Source organism: Lepidochelys kempii, chromosome 13, assembly GCF_965140265.1.
Source record: "Lepidochelys kempii isolate rLepKem1 chromosome 13, rLepKem1.hap2, whole genome shotgun sequence".
Lineage (NCBI taxonomy): Eukaryota > Metazoa > Chordata > Testudines > Cheloniidae > Lepidochelys > Lepidochelys kempii.
The window spans coordinates 35,471,013-35,478,732 of record NC_133268.1 but is presented as its reverse complement, the minus strand read 5'-3'; positions in this window follow the sequence as shown (position 1 = coordinate 35,478,732).

The following is a 7,720-nucleotide window of genomic DNA, read 5'->3' as shown; positions in this document are numbered from 1 at the left end:
GAATTTCCCTGCAGGAGGTTAACTACTCTGCCTCCAGGCAAAGAAAACCTGCAATTCACAAAGATAATCCCCTTTTGTCTGTGCTCTGGCTCCAAAGCAGAGAAAAAACTAGCCACTTTCGGTTGGACCTCCTTTCCAGCAGCTCCAAAGAAAAAAAAATTCCTTTTTAAAACCTGTTTTTCTGGTTCAAAAAATCTCAAATTGATCTCAAAAGGATTTCACGTTAATCCCACCACTCTGCCACCATGTCAAGGTTCCTTCCCCACTCTGAACTGTATTTACAGATGTGGGGACCTGCATAAAAACCTCCTAAGCTTACTTTTACCAGCTTAGGTTAAAACTGCCCCAGGGTACAGACTGTTTTACCCTTTGCCCCTGGACTTCCACTGCCACCACCAAACTTTATCTGGGTTCCTGAAAAAAACGGAGCTTGGACACGTCTTTCCCCCCAAAATCCTCCCAACCCTTTCACCCCACTTCCTGGGGAAGGTTAGGTAAAAATCCTCACCAATTTGCATAGGTGACCACAGACCCAAACTCTTGGATCTTAGGGCAATGAAAAAGCATTCAGTTTTCTTACAAGAAGACTTTTAATAGAAGTAGAAAAGGAATCACCTCTGTAAAATCAGGATGGTAGATAATTACAGGGTAATTAGATTCAAAACATAGAGAATCCCTCTAGACAAAACCTTAAGTTACAAAAAAGACACAGAGACAGGAATATTCATTCTATTCAGCGCAGCTATTTTCTCAGCCATTTAAAGAAATCATAATCTAACACATACCTAGCTAGATTACTTACTAAGTTCTAAGACTCCATTCCTGTTTTATCCCCGGCAAAAGCATCACACAGACAGACACAGACCCTTTGTTTTTCTCCCTCCTCCCAGCTTTTGAAAGTATCTTGTCTCCTCATTGGTCATTGTGGTCAGGTGCCAGCGAGGTTACCTTTAGCTTCTTAACCCTTTACAGGTGAGAGGATTTTTCCTCTGGCCAGGAGGGATTTTAAAGAGGTTTACCCTTCCCTTTATATATATGACACAGCCCCATCTGGAATGGCCTGTCTATGGGCTGTTCTACACTAAAGCTGTAAATTGGCCTAAGTTACGCTACCTCAGTTATGTAAATTATGTAACTGATGTTGACATAACTTAGGTCGACTTAAAGCGATGTCTACACCACACTGTGTTGATGGGAGACACTCTCCTGCTCACTTACCTTCCAACTCTCTGGGAGGTGGAGTAAAGACATCCACAGGAGAGCACTCTGCCATCAACTTAGCTTGTCTTCATCAGACCCGCTAAATCGACACTACTGCATCGATCGCAACAGTGCTGATTTATCCATAAGTATAGACAAGCCCTATGTGTCAGTCTGTTTCCCTGCAAAGGGCCCCTGACAACTCTCTCTCTCTCTTTTTTTTTTTTAAACTGTTTCTGTCCTTTTGATCTGTCTTTTCCCAGCCTTGGCAGAAGAGCTATATAAATGAGCAGGATCCGCTGTAAATAATATCTTCGCAGCTCAGTTTTAATTAAAAACCGAGACTGATACAAAATTAACCTGGCACACATTAAATGGATTAAAAACTGGCTAACTGACAAGTCTCAAAATGTAATTGTAAATGGGAAATCATCACTTAGTGCATGTGTTTCTAGTGGTGCCCTGCAAGCCTTAACCTTTTCTGAAAAACCCATAAAATCTTCACTGGTAAAGTTTTCAGATAACTCAAAGGTTGGGTGAGTGGGTAAATAATGAAAAGGACAGACCACCTATGCAGAGAAATTGGTATCTCTTGGTAAACTAGGCACAATTTTAAAAAATACATTTAAATAAGGTCAAATGTAAAGTGGTACATCTAGGAGCAAAAACATAGGCCATACTTACAGCATGAGGGATTTCATCCTGGGAAGCAGTGACTCAGAAAAAGACTTGGAGGATTAGCTAAACATGAGCTCCCAGCGTGGTGCTGGGACCAAAAGGATAATATGATCCTTGGCTGTATAAACAGAGGAATCTCGAGTAAGAGTAAGTAGGATATACTGCCTCTGTATTTGTCACTGGTGTAACCACTACTGGAATAACTTGTCTCATTCTGTTGGCCACAATTCAAGAAGGATGTTAATAAATTGGAGTGTGTTCAGAGAAGCACCACAAGAATGTTTAAGGGATTGGAAAACCTGCCTTACAGTGACAGACTAAAGGAATACATTTTTATCAGAGAAGGTAATTAACCATTGGAACACTTTATCAAGGGTCGTGGTGGATTCTCCATCACTGGACATTTTTTTAAAACAAGATTGGACATCTGTCTTAAAAATATGCTGTTTTATAGACATGAATTCAGGAAAACCCTGTGGAATGTGTGACACAGGAGGTCAGACGAGAGAAGATCACAGTGGTTCCTACTAGCCTTTTCATAGATTCATACAAATGTTGGGCAGGAAGGGACCTCAAGAGATCAAGTCCAGCCCCTTGTGCTTAGGCAGGACCAATTAAACCTAGATTCATAGATCTTTGTGTTGCTTTGTGTCTCCAACTGGCAATAGTTGGACGGTGATTTTTTTTTTTTTTGCTTTCTTTGGGGCCAGAGAGACAAAGGGAATTATCTTTTTCTATAGGCTGACAATCACTATCAGAGAATAGGTATCCTAATCCAGCACAGCAAAATTTTACAAGCCAAGTTTTGTTTGTTTTATTTCTAAACCTCGGGTGTAAAGTTAGTTAAAAACAGAGAGGTTAGGATAACAGACTCCACGGCTCAACAAAAGCTGGAATTAGCCAGATTTGAGGCTGCTGAAAAACAAAAGGAACATGAAAGACAGATAGAACTCATGCGACTGGAGAAGGAGGTACAGGAGGCTGCCCACAGGAGAGAAATGGAGGCAAGGAAGCATGTGGAGGAGGAGAAGGAAAAAGAGAGGAAGCGTGGAGGAAGAGAAGGAAAAAGAGAGGCAGCATGAACTGGAGCAGAATATACCAACAAACCCTACCAATCCTTCTCCAGGTACCACTTCCCATACCAGAAAGTTCCTCACCTACAAGGCAGGAGATGATACTGAGGCCTTCTTAGAAAACTTCAAAAGGGCCTGCCTTGGGTACAGCATCTCTACCGACCAATACATAGAGCTGAGGTAGAGCTGAGGCTGCAGCTCAGTGGACCCTTAGCTGAAGCGGCTGCTGAAATGCCTAAAGAACACATGAACAAGTATGAACTGTTTAAATCCAAGGCGAGAGTCAGAATGGGGATAACACCCGAGCAGTCTCGTCGGAGGTTCAGAGCCCTAAGGTGGAAACCAGACGTGTCATTTACCTGACCTTGCCTACCACCTTGTGAAACATTGGGATGCCTGGATATCAGGAGCAAGTGTTGAATCGCCAGTAAATTTGCCCTTCCTAATGCAAATGGAACAATTCTTAGAGGGTGTTCCTGAGGAAATAGAAAGATACATCCTAGATGGGAAGCCCAAAACTGTAATCGAAGCAGGAGAGATTGGAACCAGATGGGTAGAGGTGGCAGAGAAGAAGAAAACTGGTCGCAGTTGGAGTGGAGACCAGAAGGGACAACCCCAGACCACACCCTATTACCGGGGGCCACCCAAGGCCTCACCTACCTCCCAAAGAACCCTCCAGACCCCTTATCGTCCCGCCACCCCGTTCTCCAGCAACCCGCCTCGCCCCAGTGACCCGTCAGCTGGACGATGTTTTCAATGTAACGAGCTGGGGCATGTAAAGGCCAACTGCCCCAAGAACCCCAACAGATTACAGTTCATTGTACTGGAATCACACCAGAGATCCGCAGGCCCAGATACCTCCCAGATACCCTTGGAGCGGAGGGAAACTGTGAGTGTGGGCGGGAAGAAGGTCACCGCGTGGAGGGACACCGGAGCACAAGTGTCAGCTATCCGTGCTTCCTTAGTGGACCCCAATTTAATCAACGCAGAGATCCAAGTGACGATTCAACCCTTCAAGTCCAACTCCTTCAATTTGGCTACAGCCAAGTTGCCTGTCCAGTACTAGGGCTGGTCAGGAATGTGGACTTTTGCAGTCTATGATGATTATCTCAACCCCATGCTTTTGGGGGAAGACTTGGCCAATCATGTGAAGCGGGCCAAGAGGGTGGGAATGGTCACCCACAGCCAAGGCTAAACAAGCCGTGACGCCTAGCTCTCTTCCGGAAACTTCTATCAGGACCCGGTCAGAGGTGATGGACCCGAACCCCAGCCCAATATCTGCAACAGCAGTAGTGGATCCACTCCCAGAGACCCAGATGGAACCAGTCCCAGAACCAGAACCAGCGAAACAACCAATACCAGACCCATTGCCAGCACTGAATCCAGAACTTGCAACCCCAACACCAGAGGGTCCCACCGAACCTGAACCGGCAGCAGCCCATAACCCTACACAAGAGGCTCAGCCGGAGCCTGAACCCCAAAATAGTGTCCCAGCGGAGAGCGGTTCACAGTCAACGGAAACAGCCCCATCCCCTACATCGCTTCCAGAGAGACCAAGATTAGGTCCACAATCCAATGAGGAACCGATGCCTCCAGCATCAAGGGAACAGTTCCAGATCGAACAGGAAGAAGATGAAAGCCTCCAGAGAGCTTGGACGGCGGCACGGAGCAACCCACCGCCTCTCAGCTCTTCTAATCGATCCAGGTTGGTTGTAGAAAAAGGACTTTTATACAAGGAAACTCTTTCTGGTGGAGACCAGGAAGACTGGCATCCTCAGAGACAGTTGGTAGTTCCAACTAAATACCAGGCCAAGCTCTTGAGCTTAGCCAACGATCATCCTAGTGGTCACGCTGGGTTGAACAGGACCAAAGACTGTTTAGGGGGTCATTCCACTGGGAGGGAATGGGCAAGGATGTTTCTACCTATGTCCAGTCTTGTGAACTATGCCAAAGAGTGGGAAAACCCCAAGACCAGGTCAAAGCCCCTCTCCAGCCACTTTCCATCATTGAAGTTCCATTTCAGCGAGTAGCTGTGGATATTCTGGGTCCTTTTCCGAAAAAGACACCCAGAGGAAAGCAGTACATACTGACTTTCATGGATTTTGCCACCCAATGGCCAGAAGCAGTAGCTCTAAGCAACACTAGGGCTGAAAGTGTGTGCCAGGCACTAGCAGACATTTTTGCCAGGGTAGGTTGGCCCTCCGACATCCTCACAGATGCAGGGACTAATTTCCTGGCAGGAAGTATGGAAAACCCCTGGGAAGCTCATGGGGTAAATCACTTGGTTGCCACTCCTTACCACCATCAAACAAATGGCATGGTGGAGAAGTTTAATGGAACTTTGGGGGCCATGATAAGTAAATTCGTAAATGAGCACTCCAATGATTGGGACCTAGTGTTGCAGCAGTCGCTCTTTGCCTACAGAGCTGTACCACATCCCAGTTTAGGGTTTTCACCATTTGAACTTGTATATGGCCGTGAGGTTAAGGGGCCAAAACAGTTGGTGAAGCAGCAATGGGAGGGATTTACACCTTCTCCAGGAACTAACCTTCTGGACTTTGTAACCAACCTACAAGACACCCTCCGAACCTCTTTAGCCCTTGCTAAAGAAAACCTACAGGATGCTCAAAAAGAGCCAAAATGCCTGGTAGGATAAACATGCCAGAGAGCGTTCCTTCAAAGTAGGGGACCAGGTCATGGTCTTAAAGGCGCTCCAGGCCCATAAAATGGAAGCCTCGTGGGAAGGGCCATTCACGGTCCAGGAGTGTCTGGGAGCTGTTAATTATCTCCTAGCATTCCCCACCTCCAACTGAAAGCCTAAGGTGTACCATATTAATTCTCTAAAGCTCTTTTATTCCAGAGAATTAAAGGTTTGTCAGTTTACAGCCCAGGGAGGAGACGACGCTGAGTGGCCTGAAGCTGTCTACTACAAAGGGAAAAGTGCTGGTGGTGTGGAAGAGGTGAACCTCTCCATGACGCTTGGGCGTATGCAGTGACAGCAGATCAAGGAGCTGTGCACTAGCTATGCGCCGACGTTCTCAGCCACCCCAGGGCTGACTGAACGGGCATACCACTCCATTGACACAGGTAATGCTCACCCAATTAAAGTCCAACCTTACTGGGTGTATCCTCAAGCTAAAACTGCTATAGACCGGAAGATCCATGATATGTTACAGATGGGTGTAATCCGCCCCTCTGGAAGTGCATGGGTATTTCCAGTGGTTCTAGTTCCCAAACCAGATGGGGAGATACGTTTTTGCGTGGACTACCGTAAGCTAAATGCTGTAACTCGCCCAGACAACTATCCAATGCAATGCACAGATGAACTATTAGAGAAACTGGGACGGGCCCAGTTCATCTCTACCTTGGACTTAACCAAGGGGTACTGGCAGGTACCGCTAGATGAATCTGCCAAGGAAGGGTCAGCCTTCACCACACATCTCGGGCTGTATGAATTTAATGTACTCCCTTTCGGGCTGTGAAATGCACCCACCACCTTCCAAAGACTTGTAGATGGTCTCCTAGCGGGATTAGGAGAATATGCAGTCGCCTATCTTGACGATGTGGCCATATTTTCGGATTCCTGGGCAGAACACCTGGAACATCTACAAAAAGTCCTTGAGCGCGTAAGGGAGGCAGGACTAACTGTTAAGACTAAGAAGTGTCAAATAGGCCTCAACAGAGTGACTTACCTTGAACACCAGATAGGTCAAGGAACTAACAGCCCCCTACAGGCCAAAGTGGATGCTATCCAAAAGTGGCCTGTCCCAAAGTCAAAGAAACAGGTTCAATCCTTCTTCGGCTTGGCCGATTATTACAGACGATTTGTCCCGTATGCAGCCAAATCGCCGCCGTTCAGTGGACCGAAGAGTGTCAGAAGGTCTTTAACCAGCTTAAAGCGACACTCATGTCTGACCCTGTACTAAGGTCTCCAGACTTTGACAAACCGTTCCTAGTAACCACAGATGCGTCCGAGCGTGGTGTGGGAGCAGTTTCAATGCAGAAAGGACCTGATCAAGAATTCCACCCTGTAGTGTTTCTCAGCAAAAAAACTGTCTGAGAGGGAAAGCAACTGCTCAGTCTGTGAAAAAGAATGTTACGCCATTGTCTACGCCCTGGAAAAGCTATGCCCATATGTTTGGGGATGGCGTTTCCACCTGCAAACCGACCATGCTGCACTACAGTGGCTTCATACTGCCATGGGAAATGACAAAAAACTTATTCGGTGGAGTTTAGGTCTCCAAGATTTTGATTTCGACATCCAACACATCTCAGGAGCTTCTAACAAAGTGACTGATGCACTGTCCCTTGAAAGTTTCCCAGAATCAACTGATTAAAATCGTCCTTGAGATGTGGAAAATATTGTTAGTCTTTATGTACTTGGTAGTATATTTAGAGGTTCATGTGTCTTATTAACTCTGTTTTTTCCTAGAGCTCCAGGAAGAAATACCAGCCAGCGTTTTACCCTAGATTTGGGGGCGTGTCATAAATATAAAGGGAAGGGTAAAGCCCTCTAAAATCCCTCCTGGCCAGAGGAAAAATCCTCTTATCTGTAAAGGGTTAAGAAACTAAAGGTAACCTCGCTGGCACCTGACCAAAATGACCAATGAGGAGACAAGTTACTTTCAAAAACTGGGAGGAGGGAGAAAAACAAAGGGTCTGTGTCTGTCTGTATGATGCTTTTGCCAGGGACAGAACAGGAATGGAGTCTTAGAACTTAGTAAGTAATCTAGCTAGGTATGTGTTAGATTATGATTTCTTTAAATGGC